This window comes from Solanum pennellii, chromosome 4 (genome assembly GCF_001406875.1).
Source record: "Solanum pennellii chromosome 4, SPENNV200".
In the NCBI taxonomy this organism is placed as follows: domain Eukaryota; kingdom Viridiplantae; phylum Streptophyta; class Magnoliopsida; order Solanales; family Solanaceae; genus Solanum; species Solanum pennellii.
The window spans coordinates 58,746,916-58,757,470 of record NC_028640.1 but is presented as its reverse complement, the minus strand read 5'-3'; the positions used below and the strand labels follow the sequence as shown (position 1 = coordinate 58,757,470).

Here is a 10,555-nt window from a genome sequence, read left to right as displayed (position 1 = left end):
ATGAGATCTTTCAAGCATTTCTCTGCAGCCATTTCAAAGCTTTCATTCATTGATACCTTTACATGAATCAAGTTTCTTCAACAAGTGTTCTCAAAGAATCAAGTTTCCCATGGAGCACTTCCATTATTAGTTCTTTGTCATCTCCTCAAGTGTTGTCATGAAAGATGTTATGGAAGCATAAGCCATATTTATTAGTTGTCTCTTTAGTCCTGTGTATTTATGTAATGATAGAAATTTGATAAGAAAGAGCTGTAGTAAATACAACAACATTACCTCTCTCAAACAAGATAGCGAACAATGTATAGCATACCTAATAAGAGAATTGTTTCTGGATATGCTAGCAATACTTTCTCTCTCTTCAGCTTTTCTTTCTCATCTTTTGTGCATACCCTCTCTTTCTTTGTCCCACTCCTTTTTCTATCTATCTAATAATATCCTTCATACTGTTTGACTGTTACAACTTAAATCATAGAGACAGATGAAAAGGAAGCAAAATATTTAAAAGAGAGGAAAACTAGAGAAAGACTATATGTTGTATTTCTGGTAGAGAAAGGTAGAGAAAGGCGTTGCTGGCTCTAAAGAGCTAAGACAACACTGATAATACATCTTGAAAATGAAGGGCTAATACAAAAACACAACAAAGAAATCATAATGATGTTCAACTTAGCCCATCATCAAACAACAGCTATACCTCCAAGGGTTGGTTGAGATTTAGCTAATTACCGTAGTACTAATGATAAGAAAAGATTACAAAAATAAAAGTAAAGAAAGAAAACACGGTTCTTCTGCTACACAACTTCTTGAGTCCTTTCACTTCTTATGAGATTTTCATTTGTATTCCAAGATCATGTTGTTCTCTGGTGCCAGTCCAACACAAGCCATCAATATGTTCTCAAGCATTGCCCTCTGCTTTGAAAGGGCATTCACCACTGGTGTACCTGGTGGTACCTGTTTACCAATTCACAAACACAAACATAAAAAACTGTTCATCTTAGTCTAACCAATTAACTGTAGTGTTATTTTTATGTTATTTTTATGGTATTGCCTAACCAATTAACTGTTCAAGGAACATATGTTTTGCTGCTATTTTTACAAAATGAAAAATGAAACTTCAAGAGAATTTACCAGAGGAGCCTTGGTAAGATAAGTGAGGATGGTCGCGACGGGATGGAAGGAGTGGAACTTACCCTGAAAATCAGACATGGTTCATGTAATTCAGACAAATCAACTGGTAATTTGTAAATGTATAAAAAGTCAGGGATAAAGAAACAGACCTCTCCTTCAGCTTTAAGCTGAATGCGGGTGCTGAGTTCAGCCAGGAGGACTAAATCCAAGATAATTGGAGCAGCCAAACGAGAATCCTCACAGGTATTGTGCAATACAATGGTGTTCCTTCCACCCATGAAAATCTCTGATGTGTACTCATCCATTGCCCTCTTGCTATCTCCCACATATGGTACATACTGAATCCCATAAATCCAATGTTAGAACTAGTATTGTGCCTTGCACATTTTTTAATTAGTAATCAATTAACTTAATCACAACAACATGGTCAGGGTGCTCTCCAGGCTCATAAAGGATGGCATTACTAGAAACCATGTCATCGACAACGTTGCTTTTCGAGATCTCCTTTGAACAGAAAGTTTGAGGGGCAGACAGATTCATTCCATCATTGTTACCCAAATGGTTGTAGCTCACGATTGATGTTGGCTGTAAAAAAACACAAGTTTCACCACCACTCAACTTTCCTCTTTCAAGATTCCATATTTTACATATCAAATGTGCTTTATTAGTTTAAAAGCTGTATGAAATTAGAAGCAGCAATAACCATAACTTAATACCAGCTCCAACAAGGAAATCAACCAGCACTGACTTCATCTTGGTTTGACCACTCTTAAAGTCATCACGACCAATCAAAGTGTTCCTCTTGATGGCCAAATCAATGAGGCCTAACAAATTTTCAATGAATACATAAGACTAACACACAACTGATTTCCCAAAGAAACAACAACAAAAACAACAACAAAGCAAGATTTTTAATTTGAAACTGGAACATACCTGGGACAAAAGTATTTTGTGGGCTTCCATTGACGAAGGGTACATTTTCAAGAATACAAGCATAGCATACAAGGTGAAGGAGATATTTCGGCCTCATTTCTATCCACAGAAGCAAAGAGGTTTTCCATGGTATCATTAAGGCCAACAACCACACTGCTGTATCTTTCAGTGTTGGCAGTCCACAGGACCACCACCTTGTCCACTTTGTTGTTCACCTTAAACTCCCTAATTTACACAAAAACAACACTATAATTAGCAACCAAAAAGTTATATACTTTGTGATATAATAAAACAACCCTGTTTTACCTAATATCCTTAATAATTTGATCAACTTGTTCTTTCTTGGTTCCTTTGATGACATTGTTAGCACGTGAGCCTTGGTTTGCAGCAACGAAATCAGGGTCATAGATACCAGGTAGTGGGACCATGGATTCCATGTAGGGCCTCAGTTGCTTTTGAAGATCAATGTCAAAAACATTAGCTCTTGCCATGTCATCTGCCAAATTCATGTTGCTGATGTCCCATCCTCCAAACACTACATCATCTGGATGGATTAACCTATTTTATCATCAATTGATTAAAAAAAAAACACATCAACAAACAGAAAAAATTTTAATCCTCGTCTCATTTGTTTGTCTTACTTCCCTTTTCTTGAGTATATATATTTTTTTAAGAAAAAGTCTTTCTAGCACAAGATTCTGCTTTACCCCTCGGTGTCAATTCAAAACAGGACTAAAACAATATTTTTTTAATCCGTTTTAAAAAAATATTTCTTTCTTTTTATGTTAACTTCTAAAGTTAAACATTTCTTTTTCTTTTATGTTAACTTCTAATTTCAACTTTGCATCTTTCATATCACAAAATTCATTCTTTAGCTTCTTTAAGCAGCACGTTAAGTCAAAATTGAAACAGAGTATATAAAAGTGACAACCAACACCAGAAAGTGTCATTTCAAAACAAATAAAGGTTACCATGGGAAGTATGCTCTTAAAGGAAGCATAGATCTCCTCTCCATTGAAGGACCCAACTCGAATTGTAGAGGCCTGTGTAAGAGAACCAAAGTAATTGGCTTGCTGCACATCCTTGGTAGCCCATGAAAATCCTCTGCCAAATTTCAACAACAGCCATTGTTTATGCAAGAATCATGACAAAGACATAGAGAAATTACAGAGCAAAAAGAGGAAAAAAAACTCACTCTCTGTTAGCAATAACACCTCCAGTCAAGGCTGAACCATTGTTTCCACCCATCCAACAAGCATAACCCTACCAGAAATCAAATTACACAAAAAATTATCACAAAACAGAAAAGACCCATGGTTTAATTTCTCAAATCTTGAATATAGTTCCAATCTTTAGCAAAAATGAAGGATCTGGTAAAAAAAAAAAACTCAAAACACACCCTAATTTTGGAACATGAACAATCGTTTTGAATTCATAGTTGACAGTTTTTGGCTTAACAGTCCATTGAAATGTCTCATTTTTTTCCTCATGAACCAACTCAGTTGTTTGATAATCATAAACAGAGTGAATCTCACTCTCTGTGTACTTAACATTGGGACTCTCAACCTTAAAGTTCTCAATAAACATTTTTACTCACAAACACATCTTTTGAAACACTTTTTTGTTTTTTGACTGAAAAAAAATGGAGAAGAAGACACTTTTAAGGCTAAGAGTTCCACTTGTATTTTTGTTGGCAAAGCCATGGGAATATATAAATAGAGAAATTTTGTGGAAGCGGAAATACACATTGCACTTTCACGCTGAATGGGGGCCCACCGCTATGTGCAATAGTACTAATAGAGAATCTCTGTCGCAAAATTGATGATTTTTTTGTAAATTAAAATGAAGTATAACTTAGAACTATTCTAAAAAGTCTAATCTATAATTATTAATTTTCAGTTTATAGTGTTCAAGAAAAAATTACTATCCTTGATAAGTAAAATTATTCTAAAAGGTCTAATCTATAATTATTATTTTTTAGTTCACAGTGCCAAAAAAATTTGAAAAGTGAAATTATTGTGGAAAGTCTAACCTATAAGTATTATTTTTAGATTCACACTGCTAAGAAATTGAGATCCCACTTAAATAAAAAAAGTGTTAAAGTTCTTTTTCCTTATTATTTTCCTTATTCGTATCTTTTCTACTCCTTTATTTTTATTTAGGGTTCTTCATAATTTTTTTTATTATTTTTATTATTTATTCATCAAACTTGAAAACTTCATATTTTTAGTAGGATTATTTTGCTCGTGATTTAGTATGGATCATTTTTTAATTAAACAAAAATAGATTTAATTAATTTAATTTTTCAAATGATCAAATCAAGTCAAATTAATTAAGTCGATTTTTTCATTACTTTAAACTTTTTTTTATTTTTCTTGCTATTTGATTTTTGTGGGCTTCTAAAAAATATACGATGCTATAAATATATATATATATATATATATGATCCTTCAAAAAACAAATTGCGCATTATCTAAGAATTTAATCTTTTTAGAGAAATATGATAAATTATTTCCAACAATTTTACAATTTTCTTACAATATTAAAGATGACGATATATTACGATATCTTGTTAATATTTGATTTAAATAAAAATAATCAATTAAATTAAGAGTTATTTTCAACAAGAAAAAGCACTATCAACATTATCAAAATAAAAATATAAATTAAAAACAAAGTAAATACACTAAAATTTGATTATCATAAAAACATGAATACTAACAAAGAGAACAAAAAAAAATCATTAAGGACCATTTATCAATATAATAATAGAATAAAAAAATTTATCCTAAAAAATCAATGTCTAATTTTTTTATCAACGAACACTTGGAATTTTAAGAAGTAACAGTCTTCTTCGAGGTTTTGAAGATGTAACAACCTTCTCGGCGTTAGAATATGATGGCCCTCTTGGCGGTTCAGATATGTAATGGCCCTCTTGGCAATTAAAAGATGTAACACCCTTCTTGGAGTTTTCGAAGATGCAATGGCCCTCTTGACATTTGCATACATAATTGCCCTCTTGACATTTGAAGATAATGGCCTTCTCGGCAGTTTGCATATGTATTGGCCCTCTTGGAAAGGAAAGTTGATGGCCCTCTTGGCGGTTGAAGATGCAATGACCCTCTTAGCGATTTGAATATGATGGCCCTCTCAGCGTTTGAATGTGCAATGGCCTTATTGGCAATAGAAGAGGATGACCCTCTCGGCAATGATATTAACTCCTTTTATGATACGATATGCATGCCTTCCTCGTGAAAAATATGATGTCCCTCTAGGTGGTTCACATTACTGTGTCTGTCACACCCGGATTCTGGAATCCGAACGCAACCGGCGTCGTTAACCTCTCATAGGTCGCAGACAAGCCTCTTTTTAGCTTTCATCACAATCATATAGTTAAATTTGTGAAAAATTCAAAACTTTTAAAACATAGTGAAGTATACATAGACTTCATATGATTACTATATAAAACAATATTCTAATAAGCTCAAACTAAACAACCATCTATAATTGATTAAACAATTCAAATGAAAGAATCAATGTATCGTAATAGTTTGCCAAACGGCCTTAATACAAAGCTTTGAATAAAACGTCTGAAATGAAACGCTAGAGACAACCTCCACTGGCTACGTCTAAAGTGCTAATATACAATGATAGATGTAGCATCCTCGAACTCAAGAGGACCTACCGAAGTCTGGAGATCGCTAATCCAAACCGCTTCAATGAGTCTTCAATATGCTCTTTGACCTGCGCCTATAAAAATAGTAATAGTATAGGGTTAGTACACACTTGTACTAAGTATGGGTGTATGCACATATACACGTAAAGACTATGCATGATCAAAAAAAGCTCTTCCTACAACAACATGTCATTTCTGGAAAGTGAAGTCACTAGACTTTCTTAATTCGTTATTTGTGAATGATGGCATTAATATGACATATTTTAATGCATTTAAAGAACACAACTCATTTTCTATATGAACATAAGACCTTGGGATCATGAACATGATTTTAGAACAACTCGAGCAAAAATTTATAAATTTGCTCCCCATTAGGACGAGAGCTCCGTCTCCCAACCTTAGTATATTTTTCAGTCTTTTCTTCTTTTTGTTGTGTAGTTCAATGATATCCTTTGATCTTATGTTTTACTTGTAAGTGCAATGATTCATTATAGTCCCATACCTACAATGAATCAAGTAAGTAATCCAAGAGATTAAGGAAATCTTTTTAACTACAATTTGGGCGTGAAATCTTTATGAGCCAATCTTTATTGGCTAGGCCACTTATTTCATCATTTTCATATTATGAAGATTATGGGGTATTGATTAGCCATTATGTTTTACTCTCTTTTATTGGCATAATATAAGAAGTCATTATAAGCCAATTGTTATTTGGCTATGACCATTATTTGATCATTTGCATAATGTGAAGATATTGAAGCATATATCTTTATTTGGCACAAGCCAATAACTTGTTAAAACATCATTCTTATCAACCACAGATGATTTGACATACTTAAGCTCTTGCTTCCTTAGCTCACTTTGAACTTACATTTCTTCTTCTTTCTTTCTTACTTTCTTAAAGAAATCTTTAGCATTAAGATCATGCGAGCTAACATGAAATTCAGTGTCTGCCCCACACCGAAAAGGGGTGGTTCACCGATCAATGTGAACCTATATCATGTGAGTTAAATATGAAATCCAGTGTCTTTCCCACACCGAAAAGTGGTGGTTCACTTGCTAAAGTGAAACCAAGTCCAGTGTCTTCCCCACACTGAAAAGAGGTGATTCACGGTTAAAGTGAACCGAATACTTTCTTTGAGCATTAACCGACATAGATCATGTGATATAAACATAAAATATAGTCTCTGCCCCACACCAAAAAAGGGTGGTTTCACCGGCCAAAGTGAAACCGCATCATACCTAGCTCTCTTAGGTGGAATCCACTGGCTAGTTCGTATGCTGGCAACATAGTTCGAAGACTGAGAGATTTTCGGAGACTCTTATCCACCTTGCTGGAGCCTCATCTCATGAGGCTTACATGTCTAGAACAAGGTCATTGCTAGTCAATCGATGTTTTGCTCAACTTATTTTTCTTTATAACTTTTAGAGTTGACTCAAACATTATGGAAGCTTACTTCTAGTTATGAGGTTTACTTAACTCTTTGGATAACTTGTCATCCCTTTCTTTACTTGATGAAATGTGAATTTAAGTCTTACATTATCATTATGGTGTGAGTGAGACTTGTCTCACGAATTCTAACACCCTCTTATGTAAGTATCTTTAGCAAAATTGTTTAGGTGAAAGTGGGATTTGTGTCACTTCCCTTAACACCCCATTCTGGTTAATTTCATAATTCATAAGCTTTTGGATATTTATACAGGGTATGTTGGGACTTGTCCCAATCATTGGCGTACCATTGGTTATGAGTTTCATTGAGTTACATTGGTCATGCTTAATCTTTATCATGTATTTGGCCTCACAAGAAACATTATAATTTATGTTGGTCATGTAAGATTGGTATGATTTAGTCATTAGCCAACTTTATATCATATTTTGAAAATAACATTGTAAGCCAATTTATTGGCATCGACCAAACTTTCACATATTATGATAATCTAGAATATTGTTAGCCAATTTATTGGAATAAGCCAAACTTTCACTAGACACTGGTCATGAGAATACCATTAACCAATTCACTTAACTTCATGTATATATTATAGTAATCTCATCATGTTAAGCAACCAACTTTTTGCATTTGATTAGCTTATATGAACAATTCAATGTTTAGTTTGGCTAAGCTAATAAGTTAATTTGGCATCTAAGGTTCATTAACTAGCTTTGATTCTCATTCTTATCTCTTCTTGGAAACATTACATACCAAACTCTTACAAACATATCTACTGTAAAATACAAATAGTGATCGAAATCTTCAGCCCCCTTTCAATAGTAAATTGAATTTCATAAACGAATTATAACAATTTCATCTTCTCTAACACAATTAGGCATTAATCATATGGATCTAACCTATAGGTCTCATTCGACATATTAAAATCACATAAAACTTACACATAATGATCAGTTAGCACCACATACCAACAACATGTTCGAGATTACATCTACATACTATTAGGATCTAAAACAAGGATAACTAAGGATATAGACGTTCAACAATGTCATTGGGAACAACCCTAGTTTCGATATTCTTGAATTCCTAAAACGTTTGAAAAGACTCTTGGGGAAAAGAATCCAATAGAGAAAACGCATACATTATGTAGAATTGAATCTACGAAGTTCACCTTGCACTTTTTCACGAAAACTTTGAAGAACTTTTTGATATCGCCTAAGAAATTTTCCGTTTTTCTCCCTATTGCGTACTGTTTTCAGTTGTGAGTTTCTAGTGTTTAATAGTGAGTCTAGGTCTAGGAAATGAATATTTAGTAATTTAACTTATACTAATTAACTTAATTAATAAATTAAATAGCTAATTTACTAAAATGCCCCTCCTAAATTCACTAGAATTAGAAGAACACTTGACTTAACCAAAATCTGGAAATTGCTTAGTGGTTTTGGTTTTGACCAATACAATTAATTAACTAAGTTGCTAATTTTATTAATTAGGTAACCTAGGGTAATTACTAGAGTACTCCTAAGTTGTTAGGACCGTAACCAACCCTTTGGACCATCCTAGGTTACGTACTAGGATGTTTCTTAGTTAGTTACTTGTCTAGTGTAAGGATTTAGGTTTGACCATTGAAATTAATTGATTAAGTTTTTTATTTAATTAATTAAGTGACCTGGGGTAATTACTAAAGTACTCCTAAGTTGTTAGGACCATAACCAACCCTTTGGACCATCCTAGGTTAGGTACTAGGATGTTTCTTAGTTAGTTACTTGTCTAGTGTAAGTATTTCGGGTTTCTCATTTAAATTAATTAATTAAGTTGTTAATTTAATTTATTAAGTGACCTAGGGTAATTATTAAAGTACCCCTAAGTCTTAACCCTTTTGGACCATCCTAGGTTATGTATTAGGATGTTTTTTGAGTTAGCTACTAGGTTAGTGTCAACCGGTTAGGTCTTAGGTTTTTGGGTGCACTAGTTAGTTTATTTCGGTTAGTCCTAGGTTAGTTAGCTAGTTAGGTAAGTTAGTTATAGCTAGAGTTGGTTAGGAAGCTCAGCCCCGCATGGCTTAACCACCACATGTGCTCCTGCAGCTAACCACCCTAACTGAGTTCTTGTATATGTGCTTGCACATGGGTTGCTGCTCATTTTACTTGTCACAAGGATCCTCACTATATCCTTGGGCACTGCTTACTCTACATGATCATTTTGAATGATCATGTGCTATGGTACCAGGCTTGACACTTGGATGCCTCGTACATTAAGTGTTAAATTAAGAATCAATATTTTAGCTTAGGGTCTTCATTGTAGGTATATTTCTTGAACAAGCTTGTTAACACTTAGAAAATTGGCTGACACTTTTTTAAGCCAATATTTTCAAATATGCCCAATCTTTCTCAATATTGGGATTCCTATGTTCCCCAATACGTATTCTTAGAAACTTACTAGGCTCTTCACTAGACATATACATTTTCTGGAATGTTACAACGTCTGACATCAACAAGATTTGTAAATATTTTCCAATAGTTCTTGATGCTGAAAAAATGTAATTTGATATTTTTGTAGATACTTGTACATGTTGAGAGTTCTGTTTTTGCTTTCTTGTATTTTGAACATTTTGAGTTCATTTCAACTCATGCTTTGTTTGATATTTGAACAAGGTGTTTCGCTCTTATTCTGAACTGCTTTTTTCTTCTGAAGTACTTCAATGACTCTTCTACAATCACAGAAAAGTTGTTAAATTTGGGGTGTGTTCGCCCTTTGACTTCTTTTTATTTATTGAACGCATGAATATGATGATCTTGAGGTAATCTTATAGACCTGCATCCACAGAAACATTGTTAGTTTTTTGAAACAAACTGATTTGTGTTGATTTCTTCAAGCGCTTGCTCCTTGTCTTGCTATCTTTAATTGATCACTTCGATCTCTTGCTACTGGATAGATAGTAGATGAAATTATACAAAATATATTCCACATTAAAAATATTTTGGGAAGCTATTTGGCAAAGGTCATTGTCAAATATCATGTCATGCATAGCTTAAATGAACGTCCTTAGTCCAAAACATTTGGCGTGTCGAATGACTTGTTTCTGGAGAATTGAAAAGATCCTTGAAGCTTGAGAAGTTTCTGACATGGTTCTCCTGAAATCCTCCATAGTTGGAAAGTTTTGTATTTGACTCTAAAATCTAACGGTGTTTGAGATTACTGAAGCTGACTTTGAACTTTAACGATGCCCGAGATCATTTGAAGTTAGTTGCAAACTTCTAGTGATGCTTGAAGAAGCTTTTTAGGTCATTCTCAAAAATTTGTACAAGTTAGATGTCTGGAATATCTTAAGTCGTTGATAGATGTCTCAAGAAATTTCAATATCTCTCAAAAA

At 33.6% G+C, this 10,555-nt stretch overlaps 1 pseudogene; it reads right to left on the bottom strand.

The window, feature by feature from the left end:
* Positions 1-497: 497 nt before the first annotated feature.
* Positions 498-3,683, bottom strand: LOC107016829 (annotated as a pseudogene).
* Positions 3,684-10,555: the final 6,872 nt, after the last annotated feature.